The sequence below is a fragment of the Bombina bombina genome, chromosome 5, assembly GCF_027579735.1.
Source record: "Bombina bombina isolate aBomBom1 chromosome 5, aBomBom1.pri, whole genome shotgun sequence".
Classification (NCBI taxonomy): Eukaryota; Metazoa; Chordata; class Amphibia; order Anura; family Bombinatoridae; genus Bombina; species Bombina bombina.
Window position 1 is genome coordinate 190217876 of NC_069503.1, and position 20677 is coordinate 190238552.

General features: G+C 42.5%; 1 protein-coding gene across 2 annotated transcripts in view; it reads right to left on the reverse strand.

Moving 5' to 3' along the window:
* CNPY1 (canopy FGF signaling regulator 1) overlaps window positions 1-20677 on the reverse strand; it is a 563239-nt gene that overhangs the window by 91119 nt on the left and 451443 nt on the right. The window lies entirely within an intron of this gene.

Genomic DNA, 20677 nt, shown 5'->3' on the forward strand with positions numbered 1-20677 from the left:
TGAGGTTTGGGAAACTTTGCCCCTCCTGGTAGGAATGTATATCCCATACGTCACTAGCTCATGGACTCTTGCTAATTACATGAAAGAAATATATATATATATATATATATATATATATATATATATATATATATATATATATACACACACATACACACACAGTATATATACACATACACACAGTATATATACACATACACACACATATATATATATACACATACACACACAGTATATATACACATACACACATATATACATACACACACACACATATATATACATACAGGATTTAATCTATTTTTTTTTAAAAACACAGTTGCAAAGTATTAACTTTAACCCTTACATTGCTTAATCATTTATAATTCCTAATCTATGGCTGTATTACCTTTTTTACACTAATCACACATTTTCTGTGTGCTTTCTGCGACCCTATGCAACAGATATGTTTGGACAAGTTAAGAATAATTAAATACCCCGATACTGTACATATTTAAAAAAAAAAAAAAAAAGAAGAAATAAAAAAAGAAGAAAACAAACCCTACACCTGCACATGTGAGATTTAAAGACAGCAAGTATGTTTATAAAAGCGGAAGCTGCATATTATATGGACCAATATTTAAAAAAAAAGATAAATTCCTTTCTTTACTGGCATTCCTTACTGTTGGAAAATACAACACCTGGCCACCAGGAGGAGGCAAAGACAACCCAGCCAAAGGCTTAAATATCCCTCCCACTTCCCCTATCCTCCCAGTCATTCGGCCGAGGAAACAAAGAAAAGTAGGAGAAACATCAGGGTATAAAGGTGCCAGAAGAAAGTATAAAAAGGAAGCTGCCCAAACAAAATATCTTATGGGCAGGGTCGTGGACTCTCCCTGCCAGGAAAGAAAGGAATTTAGCTCCAGAGGACACTAAAAGAATAACGGGAGGAAACAAAAAGAAGGCGGACCGTAATCTGAGGGCACCACAGCCTGCAAAATCTTTCCTCCAAAAGCTGCTTCAGCTGAAGCAAACACATCAAGTTTGTAAAATTTAGAAAAAAGGAAATTTATGCTTACTTGATAAATTGATTTATTCTACGATACGACGAGTCCATGGATTTCATCCTTACTTGTGGGATATTATCCTCCTGCTAACAGGAAGTGGCAAAGAGCACCACAGCAGAGCTGTATATATAGCTCCTCCCTTCCCCTCCACCCCCAGTCATTCGACCGAAGGTTTTAAGAAGAGAAAGGAAAAGCTAAAAGGTGCAGAGGTGACTGAAGTTGTAAAAATAAATAAAATATAATCTGTCTTAAAATGACAGGGAGGGCCGTGGACTCGTCGTATCGTAGAAGAAATCAATTTATCAGGTAAGCATAAATTTCCTTTTCTTCTACAAGATACGACGAGTCCACGGATTTCATCCTTACTTGTGGGATACAATACCAAAGCTACAGGACACGGATGAAAGGGAGGGACAAGACAGAGACCTAAACGGAAGGCACCACTGCTTGAAGAACTTTCCTCCCAAAAACAGCCTCAGAAGAAGCAAAAGTATCAAATTTGGAAAATTTGGAAAAAGTATGAAGGGACAACCAAGTCGTAGCCTTACAAATCTGTTCAACAGATGCATCGTTTTTAAAGGCCCAAGTGGAAGCCACAGCCCTAGTAGAATGAGCCGTAATTCTTTCAGGAGGCTGCTGTCCAGCAGTCTCATATACCAGACAGATGATACTCCTCAGCCAAAATGAAAGAGAGGTAGTCTTAGCTTTCTGACCCCTACGCTTTCTAGAATAAACAATGAATAATGATGATTGACGGAAATCCTTAGTTACCTGTAAATAAAATTTTATGGCACGGACCACGTCCAGGTTATGTAACAGACGCTCCTTCTTAGAAGAAGGATTAGGACTCAAGGAAGGAACAACAATTTCCTGATTAATATTCTTTTTTGAAACAACCTTAGGAAGAAAACCAGGTCTGGTACGTTAAACCACCTTATCAGAATGAAATATGAGATAAGGCGAATCACATTTTAACGCTGAAAGCTCAGAAACTCTTTGAGCAGAAAAAATAGCAACTAAAATCAGAACTTTCCAAGATAACAATTTAATATCTATGGAATGTATGGGTTCAAATGGAACCCCTTGAAGAACTCGAAGAACTAAATTTAAACTCCAGGGAGGAGTAATTGGTCTAAATACAGGCTTAATTCTAGTTAGAGCCTGACAAAAAGACTGAACATCTACCAAACGTTTGTGAAGCAAAATTGACAAAGCAGAAATTTGTCCCTTTAAAGAACTTGCTGATAACCCTTTCTCCAGTCCTTCTTGGAGAAAAGACAGAATCCTTTGATTCACACCAATAAAGATATTTACGCCTGTATCAAAGTATCGATGCCTGTATCGAAAGTATCGATGACCAAATTAGAGAATCCTCGCTTAGATAAAATCAAGCGTTCAATCTCCATGCAGTCAGCTGCAGAGAAATTAGATTTGGATGTTGGAAAGGACCTTGAATGAGAAGATCCTGTCTCAAAGGAAGTTTCCACGGTGGCAGAGAGGACATGTCCACTAAATCCGCATACCAAGTCCTGCGTGGCCACGCAGGCGTTATCAGGATTACTAAAGCTCTCTCCTGCTTGATTCGAGCAATCACGCGTGGAAGGAGAGGAAACGGTGGAAACACATAAGCTAGGCTGAACAACCAAGGCACTGCCAAGGTATCTATCAGTTCGGCCTGGGGATCCCTTGACCAGGATCCGTAATGTGGAAGCTTGGCATTCTGACGAGATGCCATCAGATCCAGTTCCAGTCTGCCCCATAGGGAATCAATGAAGCAAACACCTCCGGATGGAGTTCCCACTCCCCCGGATGAAAAGTCTGACGACTTAGAAAATCCGCATCCCAATTTTTCTACTCCTGGGTTGTAGATTGCCGACAGATAACAAGAGTGGGCCTCCGCCCATCGTATTATCTTAGATACTTCTATCATCGCTAAGGAACTCCTTGTTCCACCCTAATGATTGATATATGCCACAGTCGTGATGTTGTCCGACTGGAATCTGATGAATTTGGCCGAAGCCAACTGAGGCCATGCCTGAAGCGCATTGAATATTGCTCTCAGTTCCAGAATGTTGATTGGAAGTAGAGACTCCACCTGAGTCCAAACACCCTGAGCCTTCAGGAAATTCCAGACTGCACCCCAGCCCAGAAGGCTGGTGTCCGTTGTCACTATCACCCACAAGGGTCTGCGGAAACAAGTCCCCTGGGACAAATGATCCGGCGACAACCACCAAAGAAGAGAGTCTCTGGTCTCTTGATCCAGATTTATCTGAGGAGATAAATTTGCATAGTCCCCATTCCACTGTCCGAGCACGCACAGCTGCAGTTGTCTGAGATGAAAGCAAACAAACGGAATGATGTCCATTGCCGCTACCATTAATCCAATTACCTCCATACACTGAGCCACTGATGGCCGAGGAATGGACTGAAGTGCTCGGCAAGTATTTAGAATCTTTGATTTTCAGACCTCCATTAGAAATATTTTCATGTCTACCGAGTCTATCAGAGTTCCCAAGAAGGGGACCCTTGTCTGTGGAACTAGTGAACTTTTTTCTATGTTCACCTTCCAACCGTGAGTTCTCAGGAAGGACAGGACTGTGTCCGTGTGAGATTTTGACAGATGATAAGTTGACGCCTGGATCAGAATGTCATCCAGATAAGGCACCACTGCTATGCCTCGCGTTCTGAGAACCGCCAGGAGAGACCCTAGAACCTTTGTGAAGATTCTTGGTGCTGTGGCCAACCCGAAGGGAAGAGCCACAAACTGATAATGTTTGTCCAGGAAGGCAAACCTTAGAAACTGATGATGATCCTTGTGGATAGGAATATGAAGGTAAGCATCCTTCAAGTCCACGGTAGTCATATATTGACCCTCCTGGATCATTGTTAAGATTGTTCGTATAGTCTCCATCTTGAACGATGGGACTCTGAGAAACTTGTTTAGACACTTGAGATCTAAAATAGGTCTGAAAGTTCCCTCTTTTTTGGGAAACACGAAAAGATTTGAGTAAATCCCCTGTCCCTGTTCCGGTATTGGAATGGGACAAATTACTCCCATGGTAGAGAGGTCTTTTACACAGTGTAAGAATGCCTCTCTTTTTATCTGGTCTACAGATAATTGTGAAAGATGAAATCCCCCTCTTGGGAGAAAATCCTTGAATTCCAGTTGATAGCCGTGGGTCATGATTTCCAGCGCCCAGGGGTCCTGAAAATCTCTTGCCCAAGCCTGAGCAAAGAAAGAGAGTCTGCCCCTACTAGATCCGGTCCCGGATCGGGGGCCGCCCCTTCATGCTGTCTTTGTAGCAGCAGCGGGCTTCTTGGATTGTTTACCTTTATTCCAAGCATGGTTGAGTCTCCAGACTGACTTAGATTGAGCAAAATTCCTTTCCTGCTTTGTGGAGGAAGAGGAAGCAGAGGGTCCTCCTTTAAAATTTCGAAAGAAACAAAAATTATTTTGTTTACCCCTCATCTTAACAGACTTATCCTGGGGTAGGGCATGGCCTTTACCTCCAGTAATGTCAGAAATTATTTCCTTCAATTCAGGCCCGAAAAGGGTCTTACCTTTAAAGGGAATAGCTAAAAGCTTAGTTTTTGATGACACATCAGCAGACCAAGATTTGAGCCATAACGCTCTACGCGCTAGAATAGCAAATCCTGCATTTTTCGCAGCTAATTTAGCAATTTGAAAAGCATCATCAGTAATAAAAGAATTAGCTAGCTTGAGAGCCTTAATTCTATCCAAAATGTCATCTAATGGAGTCTCAACCTTCAGAGACTCTTCTAGAGCCTCAAAGCAAAAAGCTGCTGCAGTAGTTACCGGAACAATGCAAGCCGTAGGTTGTAAAAGGAAACCCTGATGAATAAATAATTTCTTTAGAAGATCCTCTAACTTTTTATCCATACGGTCTTTGAAAGCACAACTGTCCTCAATGGGTATAGTTGTACGCTTAGCCAGGGTAGATATAGCTCCCTCCACCTTAGGGACCGTTTGCCACAAGTCCCGAATGGTGTCTGATATGGGAAACATTTTCTTAAAATTAGGAGGGGAGAAAATGGTATACCTGGTCTATCCCATTCCTTTTTTATAATTTCCAAAATTCTTTTAGGAACCGGAAAAACATCAGTGTAAGTAGGCACCTCTAGATATTTGTCCATCTTACACAATTTCTCTGGTGGTATCACAATAGGGTCACAATCATCCAGAGTCGCTAAATCCTCCCGAAATAACAGACGGAGGTGTTAAAGCTTAAATTTAAAGGACATAATGTCCGAATCTGTCTGAGGTAACACATTCCCTGAGTCCGAAAGCTCTCCCTCAGACAGCAATTCCCTGACCCCCAACTCAGAGCACTGTGAGGGTACATTGGAAATAGCCAATAACGCAAAAGTGGATTCAGTATTCACATTAATACCTGACCTACTGTCAGACATGTTGAACAGACTAGTAATAACCACAAAAGTCGTTAAACACTTTATTAATTGCTTTAAACAAATTTTGAGAAACGTGTACTGCGCCTTTAAGGAGTAAAAAAGCGCACAATTTTTCCAAAACGGCTTCAAAAACGTTAATTTGCTCTAAAAATTAACTGTAGCTCATTAATGGCTACAAAAATTATTGCACCCCAAGAGTAAGGGGAGAAATGGACCTATAAAAGGAACTTAAATGTTTCCGGCATAAAACAATTGAGCAAACTGAAGCTGTGTTCTTAAAGGGTTAAATCACAAAAATGTCAAATTTTACAAAAAATACCCCCTGCACCTCGCCACAGCTCTGCTGTGGCGCCTACCTGCCCCCAGGGTACTTTAAAATGATTTGCCAACGATCCGGATAAGAGAACCACTGTCTAGGATCAACCGGAGTTAATGCTTGCTGCTTCTCAGCCAGAAGGAAGTGCGCATCTAAGCGCGCAAAATTAAGCCCCGCCCATTATGTCCGATGCTCGAGTAGGCCTAAAACAACCGCATGGTGAATCGGTTTTAAGCAAAAACTAAGTGGAACATTTAAACCCCAAACAACACACCAGTATCGACAAACCTATAGTGCAACAACAAAAAACGATAAACAGTTCCTGCCTCTCCCAGTGTCTCATATAATGCCAAAGCCCATTATAATCATTGCCCAATATGTCAACAGAAAAAATAAAACATAGGTCTCCCAGTAACACCCCTTTGTTTAACAGGTCTACTGCTTACCCCATTCCCTTGCAGGGAAATAAATGCCAGCCAGTTCTGATATATCAAGTCTCCTCAGAAATAAAGGGCTGCACATACCTCAATGCTGCTTGTAGCATGAAACCGTTCTCCACACTAAAGATGTCTTTTGTATTACCTTCAGAAGTCTTGTGGGAACTAACATGGATCTTAGTTACAGCTGCTAAGATCATCAACCTCAGGGCAGAAATCTTCTTCCATATCCCCCTGAGGAAAATAGTACTCACCGGTACCATTTAAAATAAAAAACTTCTTGATTGAAGAAACTAAAACTAACACCTCACTTTACCTCTTCCTAGTATAACACAGGCAAAGAGAATGACTGGGGGTGTTGGGGAAGGGAGGAGCTATATATACAGCTCTGCTGTGGTGCTCTTTGCCACTTCCTGTAAGCAGGTGGATAATATTCCACTAGTAAGGATGAAATCCATGGACTCGTCGTATCTTGTAGAAGAAAAGTATGTAAGGAGGACCAGGTAGTTGCCATACAAATCTGCTCCATAGAGGCCTCGTTCTTAAAGGCACAGGAAGAAGCTACTGCTCTAGTGGAATAATCCTCTGTCTCATAAGCTAAGAGGATGACACTCCTCAACCAGAAAGACAAGTAAGACGTAGTGGTCTTCTGACCCCTACGTTTACCTGCATAGATTACAAACAAAGATGAAGATTGTCTGAACTCCTTAGTAGCCTGAAGGTAAAATTTAAAGGCACGAACCACATCTAAATTGTGAAGCAGAGGAAGGATTGGGACACAAGGAAGGAACAACAATCTTTTGATTAATGTTCCGATCTTACAACACCTTAGGAAGGAAACCTATCTTACAACACCTTAGGAAGGAAACCTAACTTCGTACGTAAAACCGCCTTATCGGCGTACAAAACAAGGTAAGGGGGATCACACTGCAAGGCAGAAATCTCAGAGAACTTGCGAGCAGAGGCAATAGCCAACAGAAACAGAACCTTCCAGGATAACAGTTTAATGTCAACAGTATGCATTGGCTCAAATGGAGCCTGCTGCAACACGCGAAGAACAAAGTTGAGACTCAAAGGCAGAGCCACTCTTCGAAACACAGGCTTGATACTAGTCAGGGCCTTAACAAAGGACTGCACATCTGGAAGCTCAGCTAATCTCTTGTGCAGCAACACCATCAGGGCCGATAACTGTCCTTTAAGGGAACTAGCAGATAGACCTTTCTCCAGTCCATCCTAGAGAAAGGATAAAATTCTGGAAACCTTAACCTTATGCCAAGAAAAACCATACTCTTCACACCAGTGCAGAAAAGTCTGCTATACCTTATGGTAGATGCGTCGAGTAACCGGCTTACGAGCTTGAATCAAAGTGTCAATAACACTCTCAGAGAAACCTCTCTTGGCTAAGACAAAGGGGCCTATCTATCAAGCTCCGAATTTCTGGCAAGCCTGCAGGTCCTGCACGTCCCTGGACCAAGTGTCTGAAAACAGCGAAAGTCTGCCCTTACACAATCCAACTTTGGATCGAGGGCCGCACCTTCATGCCGACTTGTTCTCGGCGGGTTTCTTGTTCTGTTTGGATTAATTCCATGATTGGGCCAGCTTCCAAGTGCTCTTGGTTTGTTCTGGTTTAGAGGAGGGCTGCTGACGTTGGGACTTTTCAGAGTGAAAGGAACGAAAAAGGAAATTTATGCTTACCTGATAAATTTATTTCTTTTACGATATGACGAGTCCACGGATTTCATCCTTACTTGTGGGATTTATCCTGCTGCTGACAGGAAGTGGCAAAGAGCACCACAGCATAGCTGTATATATAGCTCCTCCCTTCCCTCCCAATCAAGTCATTCGACCGAAGTTAGGAAGAGAAAGGAAAAGCCAAAGGTGCAGAGGTGACTGAAGTTTAACAAAAATAAAGACCTGTCTTAGAAAATGACAGGGTGGGCCATGGACTTGTCATATCGTAAAAGAAATAAATTTATCAGGTAAGCATAAATTTCCTTTTCTTTTACAAAGATATGACGAGTCCACGGATTTCATCCTTACTTGTGGGATACCAATACCAAAGCTATATGACACAGATGAAAGGGAGGGACAAGACAGGAACCTAAACGGAAGGCACCACTGCTTGAAGAACCTTTCTCCCAAAAACAGCCTCAGAAGAAGCAAAAGTATCAAAATTGTAAAATTTAGAAAAAGTATGAAGAGATGACCATGTTGCAGCCTTGCAAATCTGTTCAACAGAAGCATCATTTTTAAATGCCCATGAGGAATTCACAGCCCTTGTAGAATGAGCCGTAATTCGTTCAGGAGGCTGCTGTCCAGCAGTCTCATATGCCAGACGGATGATACTCTTCAGCCAAAAAGAAAGAGGTAGACGTAGCTTTCTGCCCCTTACACGTCCAGGTTATGCAACTTACGCTCCTTCTTAGAAGAAGGATTAGGACACAATGAAGGAACAACAATTTCCTGATTAATATTCTTATTAGAAACAAACTTAGGAAGGAAACCAGGTTTGGTACATAAAACGACCTTATCAGAATGGAAGATAAGATAAAGTGAATCACATTGTAATGCTGAAAGCTCAGAAACTCTACGAGCAGAAGAAATAGCAACCAAAAACAAAACTTTCCAAGATAATAACTTAATATCTATGGAATGCATGGGTTCAAACGGAACCCCTTGAAGAACACTAAGAACTAAATTCAAACTCCAGGGTGGAGCAATTGGTCTAAACACAGACTTAATTCTGGTTAAAGCCTGACAAAAAGACTGAACATCTGGAACAGCTGCCAAACGTTTGTGTAGCAAAATTGACAAAGCAGAGATCTGTCCCTTTAAGGAACTCGCTGATAACCCTTTCTCCAATCCTTCTTGGAGAAAAGACAGAATTCTGGGAATCCTAACTCTACTCCATGAGTAGCCCTTGGATTCACACCAAAAAAGATATTTACGCCATATCTTATGGTAGATCTTTCTAGTAACAGGCTTACGTGCCTGAATCAAAGTATCAATGACCGAATCAGAGAACCCCCGCTTAGATAAAATCAAGCGTTCAATCTCCAAGCAGTCAGTTGTAGACAAACTAGATTTGGGTGCTGGAAGGGTCCCTGAATGAGAAGGTCCTGCCTCAATGGAAGCTTCCACGGTGGCACAGAGGACATGTCCACCAGATCGGCATACCAAGTCCTGCGAGGCCACACAGGCACGATTAAAATTACCGAAGCCCTCTCCTGCTTGATCCGTGCAATCACCCGGGGAAGGAGAGCAAACGGTGGAAATACCACTCCCCCGGATGAAACGTCTGTCTGCTTAAAAAGTCCGCTTCCCAGTTGTCCACTCCTGGGATGTAGATTGCTGACAAACAAGAGTGGGCCTCCGCCCACCAAATTATCCTGGATACCTCTGTCATCGCTAAGGAACTCCTTGTTCCTCCCTGATGATTGATGTAAGCCACAGTCGTGATGTTGTCTGACTGAAAGCAAATGAACTTGGCCGAAGCCAACTGAGGCCACGCCTGAAACGCATTGAATATTGCTCTCAATTCCAGAATATTGATTGGAAGAAGTGATTCCGACTGAGTCCACACACCCTGAGCCTTCAGGGAATTCCAGACTGCACCCCAACCTAGAAGGCTGGCGTCCATCGTTACTATCACCCACGATGGCCTGCGGAAGCACGTCCCTTGGAACAGATGATCCTGAGACAACCACCAAAGAAGAGAGTCTCTTGTCTCCTGTTCCTGATTTATCTGAGGAGACAAATTTGTATAATCCCCATTCCACTGTCCGAGCATGCTCAGCTGTAGCGGTCGGAGATGAAAACGAGCAAACGGAATGATGTCCATTGCCGCCACCATCAATCCAATTACCTCCATGCACTGGGCCACTGATGGCTGAGGATTGGACTGAAGGGCTCGGCATGTATTCAGAATCTTTAACTTTCTGACCTCTGTCAAGAAGATTTTCATGGATATGGAATCTATTAAAGTTCCCAGGAAGGGAACCTTGGTCTGTGGAATTAATGAACTCTTTTCTAGATTCGCCTTCCACCCATGAGTCCTCAGAAAGGACAGGACCATGTCTGTGAGAGACTTTGTCAGATGGTAAGACGACGCCTGGATCAGAATATCGTCCAGATAAGGTGCCACTGCAATACCCCGCGGCCTGAGAACCGCCAGAAGGGACCCTAGAAACTTTGTAAAGATCCTAGGTGCTGTGGCCAACCCGAAGGGAAGAGCCACGAACTGAAAATGTTTGTCCAGGAAGGCAAACCTTAGGAACTGATGATGTTCCTTGTGGATAGGAATATGATGGTATGCATCCTTCAAGACCCTCCTGGATCAATGACAAAATTGTGTGAATAGTCTCCATTTTGAAGGATGGGACTCTGAGAAACTTGTTTAGACTCTTAAGATCTAAAATGGGTCGAAAAGTGCCCTCCTTTTTGAGAACCCATGAAAAGATTTGAGTAAAACCCCTGTCTCTGCTCCAGTCTTGGAACGGGAGGAATTACTCCCATAGTAGAGAGGTCTTTTACACAACGTAAGAACGCATCTCTTTTTGTCTGGTCTGCAGACAAACTTGGGTTGTTTACCCTTGTTCCAAGCCTGGTTGGATCTCCAGACGGCCTTGGCCTGAGCAAAATTCCCTTCCTGCTTGGCGGAAGAAAAGGAAGACGAGGGGGCTCTTTTAAAGTTCAGAAAGGAACGAAAATTATTCTGTTTACCCCTCAGTTTAGTAGTTCTATCCTGAGGTAGGAGATGACCCTTACCTCCCGTAACGTCAGAAATGATCTCTTTCAAGTCAGGCCCGAATAGGGTTTTCCCTTTGAAAGGGATAGCCAAAAGCTTAGACTTAGATGACACATCAGCAGACCAAGATGTTAACCATAACGCTCTACTCGCTAAAATAGCAAATCCAGCATTCTTAGCCGCCAGTTTAGCAATCTGAAAGGCGGCATCTGTATTAAAAGAATTATCCAGCTTAAGACCCTTAATTCTGTCTAAAATATCCTCCAAAGGAGTCTCAGTCTTACGAGACTCTTCTAAAGCATCAAACCAAAAAGCCGCCGCAGTAGTAACTGGTACGATGCAGGCCGTTGGTTGTAAAAGGAAACCCTGATGAATAAACAATTTCTTTAGAAGACCCTCCAATTTCTTATCCATGGGGTTTTTAAAAGCACAACTGTCCTCAATGGGGATAGTTGTACGCTTAGCCAGGGTAGATATAGCTCCTTCCACCTTAGGGACCGTTTGCCACGAGTCCCGAACAGTGTCAGATATAGGATATATTCTTTTGAAATTAGGAGAGGGAGAAAACGGGATACCCGTCTGTCCCATTCCCTCTTAATAATCTCTGAAATTCTCTTAGGAACTGGAAAAACATCAGTGTATGCAGGTACCTCTAAGTATTTGTCCATCTTACACAATTTCTCTGGTGCAACCACAATAGGGTCACAGTCATCCAGAGTCGCTAAAACCTCCCTAAGTAACAGACGGAGGTGCTCAAGCTTAAATCTAAAGGACACGACATGAGAATCATCCTTAGACACATTTTCTTTACATAAAATCTGTGCTTTACAAAGTAAGGCCCTCTCAGTACACGAGGGACAAAAAGATAGAGGGGGTTCCACAAGAGTCAGACATGTTAAACAGATTAGCAATCTCAATTTTAGTTGTTTATAAAACAATCTTTAATCTCTGAATCATATTATAGCCAAAAAATAATGCAGCAAAAAAACTGTACTGCGCCTTTAAATTTTAAAAGTGCAACAATTTTTCTAAAAACTTCAAAAACACGGTTTTATGGTAATAAAAATCCTTTTATAAGTGTCCCAAACACTCTAACAGTATTGTATAGTTTGCAAAGTAAGACAGATCAATAAGATAACGTCTTTGTCACATAAAAAAAATAATAATACTTTATTAAACCTCTGCACCACGCCACAGCTCTGCTGTGGCGCCTACCTGCCCCCGGAATGAACACAGCTGCCGATCAAGAAGTCTGTCAGGTCTTTAGCAGCTCTGGATAATGTAGGCCCCACAACACATCAGGACTCTAACGTCCACACGATCCGATTATGCTGCATGTCTGAGCACCCAAAACAAGGCCCCGCCCAACGTGGGCGTCATAAAACTCAGCAAGACCCGCATGGGTCTGAATATACAAAAACATGTCCGATAATAAAGCCATGTGCCCTCTAACACACCAGGTACTCCCTAAACACTGTACCCAACAAACTTAAAGAAAAAACGCAACTCCCAGCGTCTAAAGCAAGCCCATAATAAAAACAAATTACATTGTACAAACTTTGTCAAAATAAAATAAAAAAATAAGGGATTCCAGGTACATTAACACTTTACACATAATGTATACTGCTTACCCCTACCCATAAGGTAAAAATGTCAGCCTGTTCTGTACATCAAGTCTCCCAGAAAACTAAAACATACCTCAAAGTTGCTTGTAGCAAGACATCGTTCTACACACTGAAGATTTTCTTTCACTACCTTCAGATGCTGTGGGAACTATCATGGATCTTAGACAACCTTTCTTAAGATCATCAACATTAGTACAGAAAACCAAATGTCCCCACTCCTCTTAGGAAGTAAGGAACTGACAATTTTCTCCCTGAGAAAAATAGTACTCACTGGCACCATTTTAAAATAAAAAACACCTCACTTTACCTCTTCCTAGTACTAACAAGGCAAAGAGAATGACTGGATTGGGAGGGAAGGGAGGAGCTATATATACAGCTCTGCTGTGGTGCTTGCCACTTCCTGTCAGCAGGAGGATAAATCCTACAAGTAAGGATGAAATCCGTGGACTCGTCATATCTTTGTTCTTGGCGGGCTTCTTGTTCTGCTTGGATTAACTCCATGATTGGGCCAGCTTCCAAGTGCTCGTGATTTGCTCTGGTTTAGAGGAGGGCTGCTGACGTTGGGACTTTTCAGAGTGAAAGGAACGAAAATTAGATCCTTGTCCCTTAGACTTGTTCTTTTTAACCTGTGGTAGGAAGGCACCCTTGCCCCCAGTAACCGTCAAGATAATAGAGTCCAGGCCTGGCCCAAATAAAATGTTTCCCTTAAAAGGGAGGGAAAGTAGTCTAGACTTAGAAGTCATGTCCGCAGACCAGGACTTCAGCCAGAGCGCCCAATGCGTCTGTAATGAGAAATAAGCTGCATGTTTGCATCACATATGAAAGAATTAGCAATTATCAAAGCCTTGATTCTCTCCTGGATAACGTCGAGGGGACCCTCCACCTCAATCAAATCTGCTAAGGAGTCGCACCAGTAGGCCCCAGCTCCATTAAACGAGGCAACAGCCGCTGCCGATTGAAATACATATTCCATATACTGAAACATTTTCCTGAGAAAAACATAATTTATGCTTACCTGATAAATTTATTTCTCTTGTAGTGTATCCAGTCCACGGATCATCCATTACTTGTGGGATATTCTCCTTCCCAACAGGAAGTTGCAAGAGGATCACCCACAGCAGAGCTGTTATATAGCTCCTCCCCTAACTGCCATATCCAGTCATTCGACCGAAACTAGCCGAGAAAGGAGAAACCATAGGGTGCAGTGGTGACTGTAGTTTAATAAAAATTTAGACCTGCCTTAAAAGGACAGGGCGGGCCGTGGACTGGATACACTACAAGAGAAATAAATTTATCAGGTAAGCATAAATTATGTTTTCTCTTGTTAAGTGTATCTAGTCCACGGATCATCCATTACTTGTGGGATACCAATACCAAAGCTAAAGTACACGGATGATGGGAGGGACAAGGCAGGTACTTACACAGAAGGGACCACTGCCTGTAGAACCTTTCTCCCAAAAATAGCCTCCGAAGAAGCAAAAGTATAAAATTTGTAAAATTTTGAAAAGGTATGAAGCGAAGACCAAGTCGCCGCTTTGCAAATCTGTTCAACAGAAGCCTCATTTTTAAAGGCCCATATGGAAGCCACAGCTCTAGTAGAATGAGCTGTAATTCTTTCAGGGGGCTGCTGTCCAGCAGTCTCATAGGCTAAGCGTATTACGCTCCGAAGCCAAAAAGAAAGAGAGGTTGCTGAAGCCTTTTGACCTCTCCTCTGTCCAGAGTAAATGACAAACAGGGAAGATGTTTGACGAAACTCCTTAGTCGCTTGTAAGTAAAACTTTAAAGCACGGACTACATCTAGATTATGTAACAGACGTTCCTTCTTTGAAGAAGGATTAGGACACAATGATGGAACAACAATCTCTTGATTGATATTCTTGTTAGAAACTACCTTAGGTAAAAACCCAGGTTTTTTACGCAGAACTACTTTATCTGTATGGAAAATCAGATAAGGAGAATCACATTGTAAAGCTGATAACTCAGAGACTCTACGAGCCAAGGAAATAGCCATCAAAAACAGAACTTTCCAAGATAAAAGTTTGATATCAATGGAATGAAGGGGTTCAAACGGAACTCCTTGAAGAACTTTAAGAACCAAGTTTAAGCTCCATGGGGGAGCAACTGGTTTAAACACAGGCTTAATTCTAACCAAAGCCTGACAAAATGCCTGGACGTCTGGAACCTCTGCCAGACGCTTGTGCAAAAGAATAGACAGAGCAGAAATCTGTCCTTTTAAAGAACTAGCTGATAATCCTTTTTCCAAACCCTCTTGGAGAAAAGACAATATCCTAGGAATCCTAACTCTACTCCATGAGTAATTCTTGGATTCACACCAATAAAGATATTTGCGCCATATCTTATGGTAGATTTTCCTGGTGACAGGCTTTCGTGCCTGAATTAAGGTATCAATGACTGACTCAGAGAAGCCACGCTTTGATAAAATCAAGCGTTCAATCTCCAGGCAGTTAGTCTCAGAGAAATTAGATTTGGATGATTGAAAGGACCTTGTATTAGAAGGTCTTGTCTCAGAGGCAGAGTCCAAGGTGGAAAGGATGACATGTCCACTAGGTCTGCATACCAGGTCCTGCGTGGCCACGCAGGCGCTATTAAGATCACTGATGCTCTCTCCTGTTTGATTCTGGCTATCAGTCGAGGGAGCAGAGGAAACGGTGGAAACACATAAGCCAGGTTGAAGAACCAAGGCGCTGCTAGAGCATCTATCAGCGTCGCTTCTGGGTCCCTGGACCTGGATCTGTAACAAGGAAGCTTGGCGTTCTGTCGAGACGCCATGAGATCCAGCTCTGGTTTGCCCCAACGAAGAATCAATTGAGCAAACACCTCCGGATGGAGTTCCCACTCCCCCGGATGAAAAGACTGACGACTTTGAAAATCCGCCTCCCAGTTCTCTACACCTGGGATATGGATTGTTGAAAGGTGGCAGGAGTGAGTCTCCGCCCAGCGAATTATCTTGGACACTTCTAACATCACTAGGGAGCTTCTGGTCCCCCCTTGATGATTGATGTAAGCCACAGTCGTGATGTTGTCCGACTGAAATCTGATGAACCTCAGGGTTGCTGAGTCCAAGCTAGAAGAGCATTGAATATTGCTCTTAACTCCAGAATATTTATTGGGAGGAGTTTCTCCTCCTGAGTCCACGATCCCTGAGCCTTCAGGGAATTCCAGACAGCACCCCAACCTAGAAGGCTGGCATCTGTTCTTACAATTGTCCAATCTGGCCTGCGAAAGGTCATACCCTTGGACAGATGGACCCGAGATAGCCACCAGAGAAGAGAATCTCTGGTCTCTTGATCCAGATTTAGTAGAGGGGACAAATCTGTGTAATCCCCATTCCACTGACTTAGCATGCATAATTGCAGTGGTCTGAGATGTAGGCACGCAAATGGCACTATGTCCATCGCCGCTACCATTAAGCCGATCACTTTCATGCACTGAGCCACTGACGGGCGTGGAATGGAATGAAGAACACGGCAGGAATTTAGAAGCTTTGATAACCTGGACTCCGTCAGGTAAATTTTCATATCTACAGAATCTATCAGAGTTCCTAGAAAGGACACTCTTGTGAGGGGTGATAGAGAACTCTTTTTCTCGTTCCCTTTACACCCATGCGACCTCAGAAATGCCAATACTATGTGCGTATGAGATTTGGCAATTTGGAAATTTGACGCCTGTATCAGGATGTCGTCTAGATAAGGGGCTACTGATATGCCCCGTGGTCTTAGGACCGCCAGAAGGGACCCCAGAACCTTTGTAAATCTGTATGTGAAGGTAAGCATCCTTCAAATCAACTGTGGTCATGAACTGACCCTCCTGGATCATAGGTAGGATGGTCCGAATAGTTTCCATTTTGAATGATGGAACTCTGAGGAACTTGTTTAAGATCTTTAGATCCAAAATTGGTCTGAAGGTTCCCTCTTTTTTGGGAACCACAAACAGATTTGAATAAAATCCCTGTCCCTGTTCCATCTGTGGAACTGGATGGATCACTCCCATTACTAGGAGGTCTTGCACACAGCGTAAGAATGCCTCTTTCTTTATTTGGTTTACAGATAATCTCGAAAGGTGAAATCTCCCTTGTGGGGGGGAAGCTTTGAAGTCCAGAAGATATCCCTGAGATATGATCTCCAACGCCCAGGGATCCTGAACATCTCTTGCCCACGCCTGGGCGAAAAGAGAAAGTCTGCCCCCTAATAGATCCTTTACCGGATAGGGGGCCGTTCCTTCATGCTGTTTTAGAGGCAGCAGCAGGCTTTCTGGCCTGCTTGCCTTTGTTCCAAGCCTGGTTAGATTTCCATGCCGGCTTGGATTGAGCAAAAATTCCCTCTTGTTTTGAAGCAGAGGAAGTTGATGCTGCACTTGCCTTGAAGTTTCGAAAGGCACGAAAATTAGACTGTTTGGCCCTTGATTTGGCCCTGTCCTGAGGAAGGGTGTGACCCTTTCCTCCATTAATGTCAGCAATAATTTCCTTCAAACCAGGCCCGAATAGGGTCTGCCCCTTGAAAGGAATGTTAAGTAATTTAGACTTTGAAGTCACGTCAGCTGACCAAGATATAAGCCATAGCGCTCTACGCGCCTGGATGGCGAATCCAGAATTTTTAGCCGTTAGTTTAGTCAAATGAACAATGGCATCAGAAACAAAAGAATTAGCTAGCTTAAGTGTTCTAAGCTTGTAAAGTATTTCAGTCAATGGAGTAGCTGTCTGAAAGGCCTCTTCTAGAGACTCAAACCAGAACGCCGCAGCAGCCGTGACAGGAGCAATGCATGCAAGGGGCTGCAGGATAAAACCCTGTTGAATAAACATTTTCTTTAGGTAACCCTCTAATTTTTTATCCATTGGATCTGAAAAAGCACAACTGTCCTCGACAGGGATAGTGGTACGCTTTGCTAAAGTAGAAACTGCTCCCTCCACCTTAGGGACGGTCTGCCATAGGTCCCGTGTGGTGGCGTCTATTGGAAATTTTTTTCTAAAAAACATAATTTATGTAAGAACTTACCTGATGAATTCATTTCTTTCATATTAGCAAGAGTCCATGAGCTAGTGACGTATGGGATATACATTCCTACCAGGAGGGGCAAAGTTTCCCAAACCTTAAAATGCCTATAAATACACCCCTCACCACACCCACAATTCAGTTTAACGAATAGCCAAGAAGTGGGGTGATAATAAAAAAGTGCGAAAGCATATAAAATAAGGAATTGGAATAATTGTGCTTTATACAAAAAAATCATAACCACCACAAAAAAGGGCGGGCCTCATGGACTCTTGCTAATATGAAAGAAATGAATTTATCAGGTAAGTTCTTACATAAATTATGTTTTCTTTCATGTAATTAGCAAGAGTCCATGAGCTAGTGACGTATGGGATAATGACTACCCAAGATGTGGATCTTTCCACACAAGAGTCACTAGAGAGGGAGGGATAAAATAAAGACAGCCAATTCCTGCTGAAAATAATCCACACCCAAAATAAAGTTTAATGAAAAACATAAGCAGAAGATTCAAACTGAAACCACTGCCTGAAGTACTTTTCTACCAAAAACTGCTTCAGAAGAAGAAAACACATCAAAATGGTAGAATTTAGAAAAAGTATGCAAAGAGGACCAAGTTGCTACTTTGCAAATCTGATCAATCGAAGCTTCATTCCTAAACGCCCAGGAAGTAGAAACTGACCTAGTAGAATGAACTGTAATCCTTAGAGGCGGAGTTTTACCCGACTCAACATAAGCATGATGAAATAAAGATTTCAACCAAGATGCCAAAGAAATGGCAGAAGCTTTCTGGCCTTTTCTAGAACCGGAAAAGATGACAAATAATACAAAGCTCTAACAGCATCCAAAGAATGCAATGATTTCTCCTTAGAATTCATAGGATTAGGACATAATGAAGGAACCACAATTTCTCTACTAAGGTTGTTAGAATTCACAACCTTAGGTAAAAATTTCAAAAGAAGTTCGCAGCACCACCTCATCCTGATGAAAAATCAGAAAAGGAGACTCACAAGAAAGAGCAGATAATTCAGAGACTCTTCTGGCATAAGAGATGGCCAAAAGAAACAAAACTTTCCAAGAAAGTAATATAACGACCAAAGAATGCATGGGTTCAAAAGGAGGAGCTTGAAAAGCCCCCAGAACCAAATTCAAACTCCAAGGAGGAGAAATTGACTTAATGACAGGTTTTATACGAACCAAAGTTTGTACAAAACAATGAAATATCAGGAAGATTAGCAATCCTTCTGTGAAAAAAGAACAGAAAGAGCAGAGATTTGTCCTTTCAAGGAACTTGCGGACAAACCTTTATCTAAACCATCCTGAAGAAACTGAAAAATTCTCGGTATTCAAAAAGAATGCCAAGAAAAAATGATGAGAAAGACACTAAGAAATATAAGTCTTCCAGACTCTATAATATATCTCACTAGATACAGATTTACGAGCCTGTCACATAGTATTAATCACAGAGTCAGAGAAACCTTCTTTGACCAAGAATCAAGCGTTCAAACTCCATACCTTAAAATTTAAGGATTTGAGATCCTGATGGAAAAAAGGACCTTGCGACAGAAAGTCTGGTCTTAACGGAAGAGTCCACAGCTGGCAAGAGGCCATCCGGACAAGATCCGCATACCAAAAACCTGTGAGGCCATGCTGGAGCTACCAGCAGGACAAACGAGCATTCCTTTAGAATCTTGGAGAATACTCTTGGAAGAAGAACTAGAGGCGGAAAGATATAGGCAGGATGATACTTCCAAGGAAGTGATAATGTATCCACTGCTTCCGCCCGAGGATCCCGGGATCTGGACAGATACCAGGGAAGTTTCTTGTTTAGATGAGAAGCCATCAGATCTATTTCTGGGAGTTCCCACATTTGAACAATCTGAAGAAATACCTCTGGGTGAAGAGACCATTCGCCCGGATGCAACGTTTGGCGACTGAGATAATCCGCTTCCCAATTGTCTATACCTGGGATATGAACCGCAGAGATTAGACAGGAGCTGGATTCCGCCCAAACCAAAATTCGAGATACTTCTTTCATAGCCAGAGGACTGTGAGTCCCTCCTTGATGATTGATGTATGCCACAGCTGTGACATTGTCTATCTGAAAACAAATGAACAACTCTTACTTCAGAAGAGGCCAAGACTGAAGAGCTCTGAAAATTGCACGGAGTTCAAAAATATTGATCGGTAATCTCACCTCCTGAGATTCCCAAACCCCTTGTGCCGTCAGAGACCCCCACACAGCTCCCCAACCTGTAAGACTTGCATCTGTTGAGATTATAGTCCAGGTCGGAAGAACAAAGAAGCCCCCTGAACTAAATGATGGTGAACTGTCCACCATGTCAGAGAGTGTTGTATAATCGGTTTAAAGATATTAATTGAGATATCTTTGTGTAATCCCTGCACCACTGGTTCAGCATACAGAGCTGAAGAGGTCGCATGTGAAAACGAGCAAAGGAGATCGCATCCGATGCGGCAGTCCTAAGACCTAAAATTTCCATGCATAAGGCTACCAAAGGGAATGATTGTGACTGAAGGTTTTGACAAGCTGATATCAATGTTAAACTTCTCTTATCTGACAAGGACAGAGTCATAGACACTGAATCTATCTGGAAACCTAAAAAGGTTACCCTTGTCTGAGGAAACAATGAACTGATTGGTAAATTGATCCTCCAACCATGATCTTGAAGAAACAACACAAGTCAATTCGTATGAGATTCTGCGAAAAAGTAAAGACTGAGCAAGTACCAAGATATCGTTCAAAAAAAGGAAATACCAAAACCCTGTTCTCTGATTACAGACAGAAGGGCACCGAGAACCTTTGAAAAAAATTCTTGGAGCTGACGCTAGGCCAAACGGTAGAGCCACAAAACTGGTAATGCTTGTCTAAAAAGAGAATCTCAGAAACTAAAAGTGATCTGGATGAATCGGAATATGCAGATATGCATCCTGTAAATCTATTGTAGACATATAATGCCCTTGCTAAACAAAAGGCAGGATAGTCCTACAGTTACCATCTTGAATGTTGGTATCCTTACATAACGATTCAATATAGATAGATCCGGAACT